This window comes from Pelophylax lessonae (genome assembly GCF_965119305.1).
Source record: "Pelophylax lessonae genome assembly, chromosome: 5".
Taxonomy (NCBI): Eukaryota; Metazoa; Chordata; class Amphibia; order Anura; family Ranidae; genus Pelophylax; species Pelophylax lessonae.
In genome coordinates, this window is record NC_138772.1 from 437645432 (window position 1) to 437665921 (window position 20490).

General features: G+C 38.2%; 1 long non-coding RNA gene across 2 annotated transcripts; it reads left to right on the plus strand.

The window, feature by feature from the left end:
- The first annotated feature begins 11749 nt into the window (after positions 1–11749).
- On the plus strand, positions 11750–17944 carry LOC309556687. 2 transcript variants are annotated; one of them, XR_014225324.1, is made up of 2 exons: positions 11750–11959; positions 15573–17944. It is a non-coding gene; the product is annotated as an uncharacterized lncRNA (long non-coding RNA). The 2 variants fall into 2 exon arrangements; XR_014225325.1 differs by lacking the exon at positions 11750–11959 and adding an exon at positions 15075–15212.
- Positions 17945–20490: the final 2546 nt, after the last annotated feature.

Below are 20490 nucleotides of genomic sequence, written 5' to 3' on the forward strand. Positions count from 1 at the left end.
GGGGCCTAGTGTGGTTGTGTACGTGTGATATACATACACTTTTTTGGGATCATATTTTCTATTCCGCTATTTAATCAAAAACCTTTGGGGATCAGTTAAATTGGGGGATAGTCTGTGTTGGTACGTGTGAGAGAGATCCACCTTTCCAAGTTGTTGGGGTTCATCTCATACTTCTGAAGGTTTGAGGGTGCTGCCTGTTCCATACTCCCCCTACTCCTCATCTAGCCTTTTAGGGGTACAAACAATAGTAATTGGGGCCTAGTGTGGTTGTGTACGTGTGATATACATACACTTTTTTGGGATCATATTTTCTATTCCGCTATTTAATCAAAAACCTTTGGGGATCAGTTAAATTGGGGGATAGTCTGTGTCGGTACGTGTGAGAGAGATCCACCTTTCCAAGTTGTTGGGGTTCATCTCACACTTCTGAAGGTTTGAGGGTGCTGCCTGTTCCATACCCCCCCTACTCCTCATCTAGCCTTTTAGGGGTACAAACAATAGTAATTGGGGCCTAGTGTGGTTGTGTACGTGCGAGATACATACACTTTTTTTGATCATATTTCCTATTCCGCTATTCAATAAAAACCTTTGAGGATCAATTGAATTGCGGGATAGTCTGTGTCGGTACGTGTGAGAGAGATCCACCTTTCCAAGTTGTTGGGGTTCATCTCATACTTCTGAAGGTTTGAGGGTGCTGCCTGTTCCATACCCCCCCTACTCCTCATCTAGCCTTTTAGGGGTACAAACAATAGTAATTGGGGCCTAGTGTGGTTGTGTACGTGCGAGATACATACACTTTTTTTGATCATATTTCCTATTCCGCTATTCAATAAAAACCTTTGAGGATCAATTGAATTGCGGGATAGTCTGTGTCGGTACGTGTGAGAGAGATCCACCTTTCCAAGTTGTTGGGGTTCATCTCATACTTCTGAAGGTTTGAGGGTGCTGCCTGTTCCATACCCCCCCTACTCCTCATCTAGCCTTTTAGGGGTACAAACAATAGTAATTGGGGCCTAGTGTGGTTTTGTACGTGCGAGATACATACACTTTTTTGGATCATATTTCCTATTCCGCTATTCAATAAAAACCTTTCTAGGGCAAGATCTTAAATTACAGAAATATGAGGAGACCGTCAAATAAGGGCCGTGGCCTGGGTCGTGGTGCTGCTGTTAGAGCTCCTGTTGCAAGTAGAGGACGTGGTCGATCTGTGCCAGCTACACGCACAAGTGAAACACCTTCCTCAAGTGTGAGTAGGCGACAGAACCTGCATCAGTATTTGGTAGGGCATCAAACGCCCCTAGAAGTGATGAGGCCAGAACAAGTTGAGGCGATAGTAGATTGGTTTGCTGCTGACAGTGCCTCCAGTTCCTTCACATTGTCTCCCACCCAGTCTACTGCAGAAACTGCGTGGCTGGGGGGATACAGAGGACACGGACGATACACCTCCCACAGAGGACAGCCTTTCGTTGCCTCTGGGCAGCCTGGCACACATGAGCGATTACATGCTGCAGTGTCTCCACAACGACCGCCGAGTTGCCCACATTCTAACTTGTGCTGATTACTGGGTGGCCACGCTGCTGGATCCCCGTTACAAGGAAAACGTACCGTCCTTAATTCACTCACTGGAGCGCGATCGCAAGATGCGCGAGTACAAGCGCACGCTGGTAGACGCCATGCTGCTGGCATTCCCATCTGACAGCGGGGCCACAGTGGAAGCACAAGGCAGAGGAGGAGGAGGAGGAGGTCGCCAACGCAACCAGGGCACCGCCAGCACCTCAGAAGGCAGGGTTAGCATGGCCGAAATGTGGAAAAGCTTTGTCAGCACGCCACAACAAACAGCAGCACCAGCAGCTCAGATGGAACGTCTTAGCAGGAGGCAGCATTTTACCAACATGGTGGAGCAGTATGTGTGCACACGCCTACATGTAGTGAATGACGGGTCTGCCCCCTTCAACTTCTGGGTCTCCAAATTGGGCACATGGCTTGAGCTTGCCCTTTACGCCTTGGAGGTGCTGGCGTGCCCTGCAGCCAGTGTATTATCTGAACGGGTATTTAGCACGGCTGGGGGCGTTATAACAGACAAGCGCAGCCGCCTGTCCAGAGACAATGTGGACAAGCTCACGTTCATTAAAATGAACCAGGCATGGATCCCACGGGACTTTTCCGTACCTTATGCAGAATAGCAATGGATACCGACCTTACCCACCCATTGTTCCATTTTTGCTCTTTCTCACTCTTTTGGGGTGTACCCTCATTTAAAATTTTTGAAAAGAAGCAGTGTTGGCTACCTCGTCCTCCTCCTCAGGGCCAGATTAATGTAGGGGCTATTGGAGCTGCAGCTCCAGGCCCCTACCTTTTATATAGGCCCCGGGTTGGCCATATTCACTGTTACCGCTCTTCTGTCACTTGTAAACACAGAAGTCTGGCTTCTATGCTCGCTTCCCCAGGCAGCACCCTCAGAACCTCCCCACACAGCGTGAAGGCCGGACAAGGAGGGACAGTTGGCGATGCATGGATGTGTTTATGGGCTTCAGAGACAGCATCCCATGTTGAATTAGGCATGCATGGCTGCACCCTTCCTCCTCTGGGTGCATGGCAAGGCACGGCCCTTAAGGCCCTTCAAAATCCTCAGCACCAAGCCCATGATGCTGTTAATCCGGCCCTGGTCCTCCTCCACCGCCGCTTCCACCTACACCGCCCATAGGTGTGCGCAGCCTATTGCATTAAGGTGTGCACCCCAAAGTTGAAATACACATGCATGTGTTTGCCAGCAGGGAGAGTAATGTATCGGGGCCATGTACCTGTAGGCAAGGAGAAATAGAGCAGAGCAGGTCCCAGGGAGATCTTTCCCATCTCCTCACTGGCAATGCTATGTGCCCTAGGTGATTAGGGTGTGCCCAGGCACACCCAGCACACCCTGTGCGCACGCCTATGTCACCGCCACATCCACCACCACCTCAACCTCCCTCCTACTCCATATGGGCCTCGTCCTTCAGAGATGAAGAAGAACATTGTTTTATTTTTCTGTTTTTTTTTGTTGTTTTAAGTTATTTCCCTATCCACATTTGTTTGCAGAGCACTTGCCATGCTCTTAATTACGTTTTGCTGCCATTTGCAGCACTCTAGCCCTTTCCTTTGGTGTTTTAGAGCCATTTTAGTGCCTTAAAGTTCGGGTCCCCATTGACTTCAATGGGGTTCGGTGTCCGGGAAAAGTTCGGTAAAAGTCCGGGACACGGACCCGGACTTTTTTTTAAAGTTCGGCCGAACCCGTCGAACACGGACATCTAGGTGTCCGCTCAACCCTACTCATTAACAAAGGGCTTATGTATTTTGTTTCTTTTATTTTGTCATTTTAAAGCACTAAGCATATTTATGTTTCTTTTTTTTTCCTTTTGTTTTTTTCATAAATGTTTAATTGATCACTCGTATTTGGTCAAATTCTAGGCAATGCTTAAACTATGTACTGTAGAAATAATACAAATGTGTCTTGTCTGTGCTGAGTGTTTGCCAGCACTCTGCACCAGGCCTTTAATCCAGGCCTTTAATCCCAGGACTTAAATAATTCAGGTAACACTTGATTACTCCAGAATGGAACATCAAGTGCTTCTGAACAGCACAATATTAAAAAGCCTATCTGTGTTAGTACTAAAGTATTTCATGATTACGTAACTATACTATATTCCTCCTGCAGTAAAGAAAATTAAAAAAATGAAAAATAAAACAAGCGCTAATTTGTTTCCTAAGAGTGAGTAATTGGCAAATACAAAATGGCTAGCCAGCAATTGGCTATAGCATTTAAAGTATCCTGTTTATTTAGAAAAAAATAACACATTTTCACTAAAACTGTTACTCTGGAAAAATGATCTTGTTTTCAAAAATACCCATACCTGCAGGTACGCCATACAGAAACTAAAGTGCGTGATTGGTTGTTTAAAACAACTGCAGATTGAAGGCCAGTTATAGTCTTTTAAGTATTGTTTTAGATATATGAGAAAAGGCTAGTCTTATCGGTGTGTTCATAGTTTAAAAAAAAAAAAAAATCTATGTACGGTTTGTGAAGTTTGTAAACATCTTCATATATGTAGACTGGATTTTTGATCTTACTGGGGGGAAAAAAACAAAAACTCTGCAGAACTCTACTGACTGGTAGCCAGAGACCATGTGACCCAGTTTGACTAGACTGGGAAGCTAGTGAATAGCATATTTTTGTTGAATTAAAGATAAAGTGATTTTGCCTATAATAATAATAATAATAATAATAATAATAATAATAATAATAATAATAATAATAATAATAATAATAACAATGTTATTTGGTAGTGCATGCATATGCCCCCCTGATGTGATTGTTAATGAAAAATCCTCTTTAGGTAAATCCTTCGGGTGATTATTTGCTACAAGAATTCGTTTGAGGAGGGGGGGGGGGGAGATTATGACATTTCCAAATAGAAAGTTTGGATCTTTTTTTTTTTTTATTCACTTTTTGATGCATTTATAAAAACCTGTTTTAGGCTTAATTCCACCATTTCCATTATTTAGCGTCTAAAAATGCCACACAATTAACTGGAATTTATTATTGTATTAATATTGGTTGTTTGCTGTATTTTATTGCAATTTATTATGCGCACTGTATACCAGTGCAATATTGGAACTTGAGAAAAAAATATTTCAGGATTACAATGACCTTGTAACATAGCATATATAATGAAAGTGCAAGTTTTGTGCTAGCGTTTACCAGAAAAATTTCACTTTTGTGTCCAACTTTCAAATATGCTTTCCTTGTGTTTCTAGTTCTAGTTTAAAAAAAAAAAAAACAGGAGCATCACAAGTACAGGTCAAATTCAATTAAGGTAGAATGAGTGCACTCCATAATACTGTCATATTGCCACGTGTGTGACAGCTAAAATTCAAAAGAGTTTTGTGTATTTTCTTTTTTTTATAATCAAATGGACATCACACAACTAATAATGACCATAATGTGTTTTGGTTGCAAAAATCGTATATCATAATGAAAGATGCATGTTCTTTGATCAAAAAAGAAAATTAGAAAATAAATTCTGAGCATAAGAACAATGTAAGTGCATTGCACAATAATAAAAATAATAATATAACCTGAAATAAAATTCTCTGCTGCAGGCAACCAGTGATTATCACATACTGTATAATGTGCGGCATCAACTCTGGTTAAATATTAGTATATTAAGCAGAACAAAACAGTGCATATATATCTTTTAACTATCTTTCTTCACTAATTAGAAACATCCAATTGAATATGATGGAGCAATGAAATAATACAGCATGTAACAGAATCCAGTATCTGTTCCTCTTCTATCTGGATGCAACAATTCACTCATCTGCAGCTTCCACATGGTAATAAGAAACAGGTAAGCACTTTATATTGCACACAACAGTTACTTTAAGAGCTAGTACAAGCATAAGGAAAAAATAAATAATTACCAAGTATATTTTACAAAGTTTTTTCCAAGGCTTGCTGTAAAAATATTTTTTCCATAAAAAGAGTAATAAATGGTATTATTCTCTTGCCTAAAAAAATAAGACTTGGACATACAGCCAATCAATTATATTTATAAAGCAGTGAATGTGTTGTTCACCAAACATTCCCTTCAGGTGAATTCTGTGCATGTATATATTACTTTCTAGAGTATCAAGGTACAGATTTGTGTAAGGCAATGCAACCCCTTGTAGGTTTTATGGAACATACGTGTAATATATTAGAATTGTGAATAAAGTGTGCCAAAACCTAGTTTCATTTAAGTCTCTAACAATTTTCTAGTATTGATTATATAACAATGGTAGTATAAATTTAAAAAGTCAATGTGATTTCTGCCAGAAAAAAAGGCGCTTTCTTTCTGTTTCAGTCTAATCTATAAAACTGTGACCTACCTTTACATGTGAATGATTCCCTTTAGGGATTGGCTTACTAAAGAATTCATTTTAATGCTGGTTCATTGATCTTGTTCTCAGTTCAATCAAGCAAGATTTGCTCCAAGGCAAGAAGTACCTAAATAAATGCTTGGAAATGTAGAAATTCAATACTGTAGCAAAGTAGCTGATTCTAACAATGTCCATATTGCATTCAATGTGGACGCAGCCATTTTGAATAATTGTTTGCATTATTCAGATACAGAACAAAGCTGGAGACCTTAGCTCTATTCATCTTTTTTTCTGTATCTTTAAAGATTAAAAAAAAAAAAAACCCTCTGATTTTCACCCTTTGACTAATACGTTAATTAAAGGCAATAAGAATTAAAAGTGAGCTAAAAGTGATTTATCTATTGCTTCCATCTGATCTGAAACATTTTTAATTTGGTATAGATATAATGGAAGCAAACAAAGTGTATTTTTACTATGAAGTCATTAGTCATTTTACAGTTTTTAAAGAGAAAATGTTTAGTTCAGTCGTTTAGCTTTAAAAAAAAAAAAAAAAAAAAAAAAAAATATATATATATATATATATATATATATATATATATATATATATATATAATTAGAAGTTCTTGTGCCATCATAACACCTATTGCTTTAGTAAATATTTTCCTAAGCTTTAATAGATCCCATATTTATGTAGGTTCTTATTTTGTCATTAAAATTGTAATAAAAATAATAATGAAAAGGAACCTGTTGCCAAAAGAAAAGCAATTGGACATGTAGCACTTCAGTATGGGGATAGAAGGCCTGAATCACTAAAGTTGATCAATTGTTGTCAGTGAGGTTAAGCAGTGCTCACAGTCCCTTACCACCACCAGAATACTCACTGGGGTTGATTTACTAAAGCAGTAGAGAATGTTCACTTTTAATTTTCACTTAGCTTAGTGAATGAGGTGAGCCAGTGAGGAAGTGCACAAATCTCTTTGTAAAAAAAAAAGTCTCAATCATGTGCAAGCAAAAAAGCAAAAATTAAAAAAATAATAAAAAAACAGGATTTTTGCCTGCACCTCATTGGATGACTGAAGTCAGTACAACTTCCCCTAAGTGAAAATTCAGTTTGCAAAATGAACACACTCTACACCTTTACTAATTCAATGCCACAGTCTCTCCAGCATTGCTAAACACACCCATGCACTTCTATATGGACACATATGAGAATTGGACAATCTCTGAGATATAGCTGATTAGAGGTGATCAAATAACAAATAAGGAAGTAATGAATATTTTATACTGAGGAATTTAAAGCACATGGCATTTACCAAAAATATGAAAACATATAATTTGTTTTTAAATTTATAAAATAAAAAATGAAAATTAATATTTTCATACATGTATTTCAATAAATCCATACACTTCCTTATTTTAAAATAAAATGTTTAAATAACTACATATAGGAACACTATAAATTAGTTCACTAATGTAACTACATGTAAAAATTCTATCTATGTTTTATTAAATTGAAAGTAGATTGCCCATTCTATTGATTTTAGCGCAGTAAGGCTTTTTTTTCATACTGTGCCTATGCCTTCATACATTTTCGCCACCTTTAGTGCACAACAACATGGACATTTTCTACAGATTCATCAAACACCTGCAAGTGATGGCCAACAAGCATGCCTTAGGACAAGCATGCGCAATGCTGAGCATGCCTGTGGTATGGAAGTCAAAGTATTTTTACTTTTTTTTTTACAGTTAGCAGTATGGGTGTCCCTCTGTGTATATGGCCATACTCTTGAATGCAGACATAATCTAACATCATGAATATTAATGCTCCTTTTAACACATGCTTTTATTGTTCTACACTAGATTTAGAGAGCAACATTGGATCATGTGTATGTTATGAATAAAATGTGTAGTATATTATGTAGCATGGCTCGTAGTGAGCATGCATATAAGCATGCACAGTTTGAAAAGCTTTGTTTTATTGAAACCAAGCAGTAGACATTCTAATCAATTGAGTAAAAAATAAAGAATTTGAAATATAATTTCTATTAGCAAGTGAACCAATTAAAACATTATATATGACTAAATAAAATGTATTTTGGTAATTACAGGAAAATAATCTGTTTTGGATCTATTCACGAATGTATTATTACAGGTTTTATTTTACAATCTACAGCACCTTTTTACATATCAAAAAATCCTCTTTAACAGGATACCCTTCCCTTTTTTTTTTTTTTTTTTTTTTTTTTAGCAAACTGTCCAGGATTAGTAAGCTACAGCTTGGAGAATGATCATTAAGCAAGGCCGTATCTGCAGAGCAAGGGAGCCTCATTTGGCAAGTAAGAGAGAGTGAACCTTGCTCACAACATTATCTACACATTAGTAAATCAGGCCCATTGTGGATACATAGTATAAACATATTACAGCATAATATAACGAGTATTACTGTGTATTCATTATATGAATTCACACAGGGGACCAGAGTAAGATCTCAGATGGTAAGTCCATCTGTTTAATGCTGCAGTAAGCCATGCACACAATAATATAAGATCTATACATTAAGCATGCTGTTTTTTTGGAATATTTAGATTAGCTTTAGTCCACATCCTTTGCTGCATCTAAAATGCTATTATGAGCCAGCCTGCACCACATCCACAGACATACTACACAGAATGACAGTGTGAAATACCTAGGAAGGGCTGGAAAGATACCATAGGCTCAGGAAGACTTGGAAGAAGAAGCACACAGGGTAAAGAGGTTGTGAGTGACACAGAAACAGATCCATCAATAACGATACACAGACAGGGGATATTGTACTTCCCAGGTCTCCATATTAAACTTTGCAGCTTCGCATCCTCATGCCTCTTGCACACTTCCCCATTGCCAGCCTCCTCTCTTTCTGCTACTTTTCTCTGCATAGTTTTTCTTCTCATCTCCTTCTGTCTCTCTCGGTCTCTGAAAAGGGTCCTCTGGTCAGCACTGATTAATAAGTGTTTTTGTCAAGTGTTGTATAATGGAGCATGGCTGGTGACCCAGCAACGACTGAACCTTCAGCTGGTTTATTGTAGCGAGCTGAGAAAGGGGCTTTAGGACACAGACCCCAAGCACTGACCCCGCATCCATTCTGTCCATGCCCTTATTCTTTCACAGGCTCATAGTCCCAGAGACCCCATTGTTTAGCTAATGACAATAGAAATTTAGAAAGACCATTAGGAAAAAAAAAATTGTGTCGTCTCCATTTTCACACACAATGAAACTTCCCACGTTTGTGGCAAAGTGCATACACATGTAGCCATAGATGTGTTTATATATTTTTTCTTTAGCATATAGGTTTGCATTTATGGTCTAAAATCAATAATCTATTTTATTATAACAACTAGTATGGTTTTAGTGGATGGATGCATATAGGTCATTATTCTCCAATCACATAGGGGAAAAAAAAATCACTCCCATATACACCTCTGCTGCAATGAATTATTACCCTCGAACGACACTATTTATGCAGAGGAGGTCAATCACAAAATGCAAACAAGAAGCGACATGGAGAGGACTCTGTGAAGACTGATACAGCAATCTGCTTTGCTTATAGCTTAGATTTAGGATCTCAGAAATCTCTGATTGTATGATGCAATACCAATGCATGTAACATCGCTGTTTGTAGGACTGTTCATAATTCCTAGTTATCTCTCTATAGCTGCAATAGCTAAAATATATATATATATATATATATATATATACACATATATATATATATATATATATATATATATATATATATATATATATATATATATATATATATATATATATATTACAATCTTAAATATATGTTATATTCTCAAAATGTTAACAAATACATGAACATGGGGTTGGATAGATAGATAGATAGATAGATAGATAGATAGATAGATAGATAGATAGATAGATAGATAGATAGATAGATAGATAGATAGATAGATAGATAGATAGATAGATAGATAGATAGATAGATAGATAGATAGATAGATAGATAGATAGATAGATAGACATGCATGCACAGATGCACTTTGGCAACAGTTTTACAAAAGGAAAAGGATTTCTGAAAAGACGTAATCCTAACATGATTTGGAAAGAAAGATAAAAAAACATAGTGGGATCAAAGTATTTGGATGTGCTAAACCATTCCATTGTTCACATCCACCATTGATATGCTAATGTAGCCAATGGCACAATAACAAAGAACACCTTGCAGTTTTAAAGACTTTTGTGCCCTCGCCAGAGAAGTTTATTATCAACTAATTAGCAACAACCTCTTGCAATGAGTTAGGTAACATTTTGCTAAGCTTTGAACAAACAAGGTGAACTGAGACGTTTCAGGATGATAGGCTTGCAATGCAGAGGAGAGCCCTGAAAACAGGAGTTGATCTTTAATAATTAATGCCTACTGTACACTGTGTTGCTGCTTTCAGTCTAGAAACTGGGCACTGGCAGCGTTGGATTGCACTAGATTCTTCCTGTGCTTTGTGATAGGTGTCCAGATCCAGCCGCTGCAAATACTGTGTCCTATAGAGAATGCAGGGCAACGAGCATTGTATATATATTTTACAGTATATAAATATATATTATTTTTTATAGTACTTACTATAAAAAGGCCAGTGCTGAAAATGTAGTTTTGAAGCAGAATGCGTAACACATATCACTGGTTTTTATACCCAAATGTAGTGGAACTAATTACATTACAGGATAACACTAATATGTGAAAAAGAACACAATAGCAGTACCTTTTGACTTTTAGTGTGCATTGAATGTCACAATTTGTCTCAGCGCAAAATATTTTAGGTGTTTAGTTACGCCTTTTGTATTATACAGCAAGCTATCATTCTGTTGGCTTGTCTCATATGTCATCCACTGTCCTACGCGCATAATAATATCTATGAAATAAAATGACTTAGGAGCACATACGTACACTGATTGACCCATTGGGCTATTCAAATAAGAAAGACTGAATTCACTCAGTAGGTGGGTGACATGTAGCAGTGGGTCCATCTATGCTGTCTTTTTTTTTTCTATCCTTCAGAGCTAGCTATAGGTTTCGCTGAGCATTCTGCATGGCCCGGTATTCACAAAGCCAGCTATTTCATTAAACGCATTTGCTTTAATGTCATTTTTACTGATCCACTTTCTAAACAGTAAGCAAGTTGAACCTGCAGTAAACTAGACTCAATAAATGCCTTCATTTCTATGTCTAGAAAAGTGCATTGCTGTGTTGGTGTAAAATACTGCATACGTGACCTGAACACATTTTTTTTGTAGGTTAGCAATCACTGTTATGATTCATGCTTAAAGCCTGCCCATTAGGTGGATTGTATGCCTATAGCTTCTGGCCCTTCATTACAAATATGCTTAGCAAATGCTTCTTCAGAATACAAATGCATTCAGGTTAAGTTCCCAACTTCCCATAAAAGACGTCTGAGGTCAGAAGACTTAATGGAACTCTATGTACAGATGTTACAGATGACCTCTGCTGACTTCTATGTTTGGGCAGATTGCTTTTCAGTGCATGCAAGCTTCAACATGGGTTATATTACAAAAATATATACTTGGTGTGGTACGGAATAAAAAAAAAAAATAACATAATTCAATTAAAACAACATAAACAACTAAGAAACAAAAACAAATTAAAGAGAGAGGTCTTCTGCATAAACTGGGGGCAGTTAAAATGCTCTTTTGTGCCTCCAGCCCTGGGGTGGTTAAATAGGCTGCTGATGCATGAGAAGTGACTGATTTAACTCATTGGGATGCAGAAAGCGGCCAGCCCTCTTTTGAAAAAAAAAAAAAAAAAGCAGAGGGAAGGAGTGAGAAGCGGGGAGATGCTGATAGAAGGACAGGCAGCCAGGAGCCTTCCACTCATTACAATCAAAAGCAAACCACAAAATGAAACTTCTTCTCCTGGGCTGAATCTGCCTCGCTCTCCTGATGGGAAAAAAAGTCTTGCAATGTGCAATTATCCAGGAAACACAGAAGCTATGGATAACCAGATCCTTAAGGCTGCTGGCTGATGGGGATTACTCAGCATTAATCAATCACTGTAAGTAGAGCATTTCTGTGCATTTCCAGTCTCTTTTATTATCTACTGTATACACACACATGCTTTGTTCACACCAGCCTTGACTTCTGCTGCATTGTTCTGGCACTGCAGATCTGATGGTTGTTGCATTGCAGATACAGACAGACGTTCACAGAGTGTAAATAGGCTCCATTATTTTTTTATTTTTATTTTTTTTATGCTCTATAGTGAAAACTGCTAGTTTCTGCAATGCTATTTCATGGGCATCCTAGCATTACGCTTAATTGCACGTTATTTACATCAGTCCAAAGCAGGTGGCCCAGTGTATGCTTATTGCTCAGTGCTTTCTGCCCAGATACTGTGTTATATATTTATCTGATTCATTTGAGGCATCACTTTGTTAGGGAGAAATCTTGGCCCTCTTATTTGGAATCCCAGGGAGTCTCTCGGTTTAGTTTCGCTATTGGGAGAGCTGTCCCTTCACGCCATGCAAATGTGCAATGAATTCCAATGGCCCCCATGCTTCCTTTGTGTGGTGCTGAAGCTGTTAGGCTGCTTTGTGTAGGAGAGAGAGAAAATGGCGAGGGCTATTGTGTACAGGACATTTTCTTCCGGTACAAAGGTTTCTGCGAGTCTTGTTTTTTTTTTTTGCTGGTTTTAGGGGGAGACAGAAAGTGAATACGGAGGATGTCAGGGAGAAAAGCACCGCATGAAAAGAAGGAGAAATCAATGGCCTTTTATGACTTGCTCATCCATCAATAATTTGGGTCAGGTTATGCTAAAAAGCTCAGTCCAACACTCTATCTATCTATCTATCTATCTATCTATCTATCTATCTATCTATCTATCTATCTATCTATCTATCTATCTATCTATCTATCTATCTATCTATCTATCTACCACACATCTATATGATTCTACAGCAGCTATATTTTAGTATTATCTATGCAGTGATTATCTATCTATCTATCTATCTATCTATCTATCTATCTATCTATCTATCTATCTATCTATCTATCTATCTATCTATCTATCTATCTATCTATCTATCTATCTATCTATCTATCTATCTATCTATCTATCTATCTATCTATCTATCTATCTATCTATCTATCTATCTATCTATCTATCTATCTATCTACCTATCTATCAACCACCCATCTATATAATTCTACAGCAGCATATTTTATTATTACCTATATAGTATTTCAGTAGTAGCAATCATTTGGGACAGATTGATATTTGTGCCACATGTTTTGGCTGACGTTTATGGTGTTGCACTTTGAAAACAATTAAAATGACACTATGCTGATACAGTAAACCTGCCAACATTCCTGACCATCTCTGTGATAGGCAGATATGAATAATGAATTATATAATGAATATAATGAATATTATTTAATATGGTATAGTAGGTGTGTTGCTGCCCCATGATTCTATGAATGTATTCCAATGAAGGTTGCTGCGGCAGTTTCGTGTTGCATCATACAGGCTTGTGTTGAAATTCCTACATACCTTTGTGAAAAGACCTCGGACAGCGAAGTCACTAAATCACTGCAGTGATGATGACTAATTGAATTATCCAAACGTGCTGCAGGAAGAACTTGTTCCTGCATTGTCACCCTACAGCAAATAGCCCCATTCCGTACACAGCACAGGAATGCCTCTAGAGCTGCTGTTATTGTAGTTGCTACTTGCTGAGCAGCCATCTTTAAAATAAGATCATGACTGGCAGGAAAAAAAAAATATTAAAATGTATATTAGGTTGCCAAGTAAAAAAGTCAAGGTGTATCAGGTCATTTGTTCAACTAGTTCAAGACAGATATAATAGTAATTTTGTATCTGGGAAAAATGTTTAGCCAGAGTTAAATCGAATATTCCTCTCTGCTCAGTGTGTGTATGTGGTGTGTGTGTGTGGTGTGTGTGGTGTGTGTGGTGTGTGTGGTGTGTGTGGTGTGTGTGGTGTGTGTGTGTGGTGTGTGTGCGTGCGTGGTGTGTGTGGTGTGTGTGTGTGTGTGTGTGTGTGTGTGTGTGTGTGTGTGTGTGTGTGTGGTGTGTGTGTTTGGTGTGTGTGTGTGTGGTGTGTGTGTGTGGTGTGTGTGTGTGTCACTTATGGTATAATAAGAACATTTTATGTTTAATGTTGCTATATGCTGTCTTCCTTATTTGTGATAGTTAGACAGATATAGGGGTGGACATAAACCCTTATTTTTGCAGAATGACTTTGGAAATTTGATCTTGTGAGATTGCTCCAAATAGGCCTCAAGGGGTATGGCTACAGGCATTGTATGGAGTGACAGCTAGTATGGATATACTAAACACTGACCTAAATTCTCCCAATGTGAACATCCCAGAGGATATATGCAATGTATGACTTTCCTAAAATAAGGTGTGCCTACACATTTCAGTTTCATGGTGCACCATTCCATAAAATGATCTTGCTGATCACTCTAAAGTATCAACAGTCATTTAGAGTTCTGATATGTTTTTATATTTTTTTGTGTTCAAATGCTAGAAGAGGCTATTGTGAACAGCAGTTGGTCTTTAGGCTGTGAGCTTTTTTTTTTTTTTTTTTTTTTGCTGTTTGTTATATGGAATAGACCATGGCTTGTGATTTAGCTGCCTCTGATAGAATGAAATCATAGTGCTGTTTAATGCAATTTTGCCCTGAATATTTCAATATAAAAAGTGTACGATAACCCTTTAAACAGGGAGGTTAAGCACTTCTTACAGAGTGATTAGGAAGCATTTTCCTTTATCCTTCCATTGGTTTTTAAGCTTTGCCAGATAAGTACTTTGGTATTTAAGCGTGCACAGCACTCACTGCAAGCACTTTTGGACCTTCGCAGTTAAAAGGGGGGTAGGTGATATTAAAATCCACAAGACAGAGATCCGTAATCAATAAGTAGACGTGGAAAAGCTGATAGAGGGTTTCGTCCTTGATTGGGCACTGCCATCAGATGGGGAATGTGCAGAGTCCAGATTGTGCCGGGCTTTATGTGGTTTCAAGGACACACAGAGATGATGAGGACTTTGGGAGCCAACATCTGCCTGGCTGATGACGTCAGCGGTCCCGTGTAATCCTCTTGTGCTAAAGGCAGTTGCCTTATTTGTTTGGCTGTAGAGCCATTAATCCCTAATTCTGGATCAGCAAGCGAGGGGAAAAGACCGCACCACTGCATCCGTCATTCCCCTAAACATGACCACAGATGCACCCTTTTTAAGGCGAGAGCTGCAGGGATGGGTTGTTATGCTGCTATGTCTCCATAAAATGGTATTGTAAACATTTTAAGACTAATTTATGTCTATTTTCCTGTTTTTTTTTTTTTGTTTTTTACGATGCTGTGTTGAGTTCATGAGTGTAATTAAAGATGTTTATTTCATATTTTTTTTCATTATTATTTTAGATTGGCTCTGGCAGTCTGTGCTGTTACCACCCCTTATTTTTTCAGTTTCTATAAATCATGTATAAATCGTATTTCTGATGCATCATATTTTCTTTAACAGGAAGAAAAGTTTAAGTTGTGGCTTTGTAGGCTTTGTTGTTCTCTAACATGTTTTTTTTTTTTAAATGCTGCCTCCCTTCAGTGAAATATCTTATATTAATGTCATTGCTTTGTCTCTGTTTCACAAGGTATAACCCGGATCTGTCAGCTGAAGAGTCGGATCATGTCGGTCGCTTTTTCAATGCTTATTCTACAGTACCATTCATGGGTACCGCTTGGAAATTAAGCCCAAGGATCCACCCATTGCTACTGCTGAGAATGGATCTGCAGCTGACTCATAATATTATTTTTTTTTTGCTCCTGACGCCAAGTCACAGATCCACCAAGAGAGGTCATCTTTGGCCAATCTTAGGGCTTTCCTTGCTGTTAACAAATTGAATTCACAACGGTAAATGTATAGCAGCTTTCGTGCAGGCTTTTTTTCACAAAATCAATCAATATGGATATCAAATCAGTTTAAACATTTAAATGGCAGTAGAAGGCTTAGGTTCCTCAATTGCTTTTTTTTTTTTTTTCCGGCTAGAGTAATTGTAGCCAGGCCATATGGGCTTCCCATACTCTCTTGGGAATGGGCAGGTGCGATTGAGTTAATTTTTTCTCATTACAGAAGAAAGATGACACGTCCCGACCTTTCCTATAAGATCATCGGGTCAATTCTAGACTGCTGCTGAAAGCCACCATGTTACAGAGGAGAGTCATCATAGCTGAACGTATCTAATTTGCCAGATTCTGTTTAATGCATCACATCTCAGGAAAGAAATCATATATCTAAAGGTGCAAGGGCCATAAAAAAGACACTCATGCAGTATATGTTGGAGCTTAGCACTAAGGACTAAGGATTGCCTGCAACCTATGTAAAGGAGCGTATATAATTGGACCTATAGCACTGCAGTGAGTCGCATTGCATAGAGGTGTAATGCCTGGCAGCAAAAAGGATGGTAAGGGAGGCTTGGCCGTCCTTCCAGTGATGCAGAACCTTTGGCTACTTTGTTCTGACCCAAGTCTCTGACTCTCCGTGTTCACAGCGGACCTTGATTTAATGTCATACAATTAAGGCACGCGGTGAATGCCAAGAGTGGAGCCTAAAGACAACAGCAAGACCTCCTCCTCCGCACAAGAGAAGACCCTACAGCGCATTAGCCCTAATTGATTTGAGTGCACCAGACTTGGAAATGAAAAATGCGACAGAAGCAATGCATTTATGTATAATTATAGGACAAATGTACGTGGAGACATGCAATTACTCGCATTTAACATCCACTGTGCACCAGCCCATTGTTTAACATGCTATTGCGTGTGTGTAGTTAGACATGTATGTATTATATGTATATATATATATATTGATGTGCTGTGACATTATCTTTGTTTTCACTGTTCATTTTTATTTGCTAGAATGTATAATCTGGCAGAAAGTAATGTAGACAAATAAATAATGTTTTGGTGCAGAGTGATGGAGATGATATGAAAGAATGTAGTGTCATAATTTATTGTTCATTGAGACAATGCTAATGTTTTATTAATTGTACACAGTAAGTGCAAATATGACAAGCCTAGTAATATGCAAAATAGGCCTGCCTGTGTGTCTATAGACACCCCGTCCACAGCACTCCTAACAATAGGCAATAGGCAAACACTGATGTGCGCTGTCCAGTGTGCTGAATTCAGCACTCTATCTATCATAAGGCCATCAGCAGTGCGCAGCCAGAAAGGATGAATTCACAGAAGCGTGACTAATAGCTACCCCTAAACGACATACCATGGAACAACAGGATATAGGTTGGAATAAATACGAAACAGACTGCACCCAAGCTGTCTTGCAGATAATCAATGTCTTCAAGCACGTCATAGGGCTTCTGTGCCAAGCACACACAGCATTATAGACAGTACTAAATGCGATTCAAAGCAGTTTTCGTCAAATATCTTCCACGCATTGCGAAAAAGGAGACACATTCTAGGAGAATTTAAGAATTTGTGTAATGGCAGTGAAATCATTTTATTTCCTGGCTAATATTTTATTTCCTGGATAATACTGTAGCAATGCGGCATTTTGTAGAGGTGGCAGAAAAAAAGGGGAACTGATAGCTGGCAAGGCAACTACGTAATAGAGTCTCAACAAAAGAACCATTTACTGAACCTGGCTTGGTATCTGAAGGCAGTGATTTACAAATCAATGTAAATCGCTCTTTTAACACTGTATATGGAATCTGTAATTCTGTCCTGCTTTATTCACAGCTACAGCATTCCACCAATGGAGAATACAATTGTAGCACACATTGTCAGTCTATGGCAAACCAAGCTGTGCCTTGTAGTTCTACCATATCAAGTCAGCCAAATATTGTGCACAGTGTGGTCCTGTGTTATTAAACAAAGGTATGATAAGTCTTAGTAATATAAAAGTAATAATCACACATAGATTGCATGTAGACTTTCCTTCTCAGTATGTTATAAATAAATGGCTGTAGCACTGGCCGACATTGGTTGTGGTGCTATGTGCATAAAACCATAAATATACCTCTAGATGTTCTGTTTTATGTCAGAAGACAAAGCTATTTTTCCATCGCAATGAAACTGAACTATACATTACAGACTGTATGGAGAAAAATCAGCATTATACCACCAAGACAAGATTTTACTGTGGTAGTAAAATGACGCAGCACCTATTAAATATTAATGGCGTTATATAATATCATTGATTATACTATAAATAGCATATAGCTGATAGTAGACTTCTTACATACACAATTAGAAGCGGTTATTCGCTTCCTTATTACACAGGATGTATAAGATGTAGGAAGGGGTCCAAATTTAGAAAACACATAGATTTTATTCCTGTACCACTTAATTGACTCAATTGCATAATGGGCATTACTATTTATTTACTACATGTAGAATGGGTAATACAAACACAATATTGCCTATATATTATACAATTCAGCATTCTTTTTTTACTGCGGTAAAAATACAAAATTGCAAAAAAAAAAAATTACCCCAGCTGAGAGAGCAACCAGTAATAACTATAAGTACAGTTTCAGCAATAGGAATGGGTGTGCAGTAGCGCCCTCTATAGGGCAATGCCAACACAATCAGTAGCACAGGCTCCTGCGGGGATTACAGTTGTGGCCATGGAGATATTAAAAATGCAAGCAGTCATGCAAATGATACAGAGGATAAAAGGCACTTCAGTACTGATTGAATGTAATGCATTAAGGTTTTACAGAAGTCATATGGTGGGCTAGAAAGGTCATCCAGAGCCAGTATGTGCAGACACAAGTGTGTAACATAGGAAGTATTACATGTTATATATGGATGGGGAGAAGAATCTCACCAGATTAGGACTATGGGGTGCAATTATAAATGTAAGAATTGACTACTTCATCTGAGTTCTTATGTATTGTATATATTTTCGCTTTAGGGGCCCTTATAATTTTGCTGGTTTAATTACAGAGTGATTTTGCTAAAGTCCATTAAAACTCATGAAAGGATGTGTCTTTTGTCTGAATTACTGTGCATTTTGCCTTTTTAAGAAGTCATAGATGATTTATTTGAGGCTATATGACCACTGGGACATTGGTGTGCATGCTCCTACTTTTCTATCCATATTTCTTCTTTACTGAACATCTTTAGATAAATAAGAGCAATTTTTGCAGCATACTGCATTTTAATAAATGGAGAATTCATAATTTTTCTTAAATGTGCCCCTTTTCAGCTGATTACATTTGTTGCAGAACAGTGTAATTATTGTGTGTGGCATTCTGGCAAATTCTGTCATTTTTTTGTGGTACCTGCATTTTCCTGCTTTGACATTATGTATTGAAATATATACACCGGGCTGGATTTGCCACTAGGCCACATAGGCTGTGGCCTAGGGTGCCATGGCTGGTGGGGTGGCACTAAGCCCACTTGTATGTGACCTTTGCTAGGTGCAATGTTTGGGGGGGGGGGCAAAGTGAGTAATTATCCAAAGCCACAACATTCTAAAGGGTTTTTCGAAGCGTCCCTCCTGCCCTCATCCTCCCTTGTACTTAAAGAGATGCAACATTATAACCATCTGGAGCTTTAGCTCTGGGAGAAGAGCAGCCGCAGCACTGGACTCCACCCACCTCTCCCTCTGCGGGAGGACAGAGACTACACAACAGGGGACATCTTCTCTGCTTCATCTGTAAGTGTGTATAGTGCAGTACTGTGTGCGTATAATGTACATTGTGTGCATGTTTGTATGTGTGTGTGTATAGTGCATATTGTGTGTATTTGTGTGTCTGTGTGTGTGTATAGTGTATATTGTTTGTGTGTATGTTTGTATTTGTGTGTATTTGTGTGTGTGTGTGTGTAGTGCATATTGTGTGTATTTGTGTGTCTGGGTGTGTGAGTGTGTGTGTGTGTGTGTAGTGCATAGTGTGTGTATTTGTGTGTGTGTGTGTGTGTGTGTGTAATGCATAGTGTGTGTATGTTTGTATTTGTGTATTGTCTGTGTGTGTGTGTAGTGTATATTGTGTGTATGTTTGTATTTGTGTGTATTGTCTGTGTGTGTGTGTGTAGTGCATATTGTGTGTATGTTTGTTTGTGCTTATAGGGCATAACAAGTGTATGTTTGTGTGTATAGTTTGTACTGTGTGTGTATGTCTGTGTAGACTGTGTGGATGTACGTTTACATACAGTTCAAGACTTTGTTTGTGTGTATAGTGCATATTGCGCGCATGTTGTTATGCACATAGCGCAGATTTTGTGTATATTTGTGTAAGTAGTGTAAGACGCTATGTATGTATATACTGTGTGTATTATGCAGATTGTGTGTCTGTTGTGCACATAGTCCAGGTTGTAAGTATGTTGGTGTGTATATGTTAATGTGTGTGTAGAGCAGTTTTTGTACATTTGTGTGTATAGTGCACATTGCATGCATGTTTGTATGCAAAGTGCAGATTGTGTGTTTCTTTATTACAAACATATGCACTTGTATTTTAGGCCTCAGTTGCTCAGTATCATTGATCATTGAAAACACATTTATAGGTGGGTTACAAAACCTGTGTCTGTTGCCATTCTTGCTCCCCA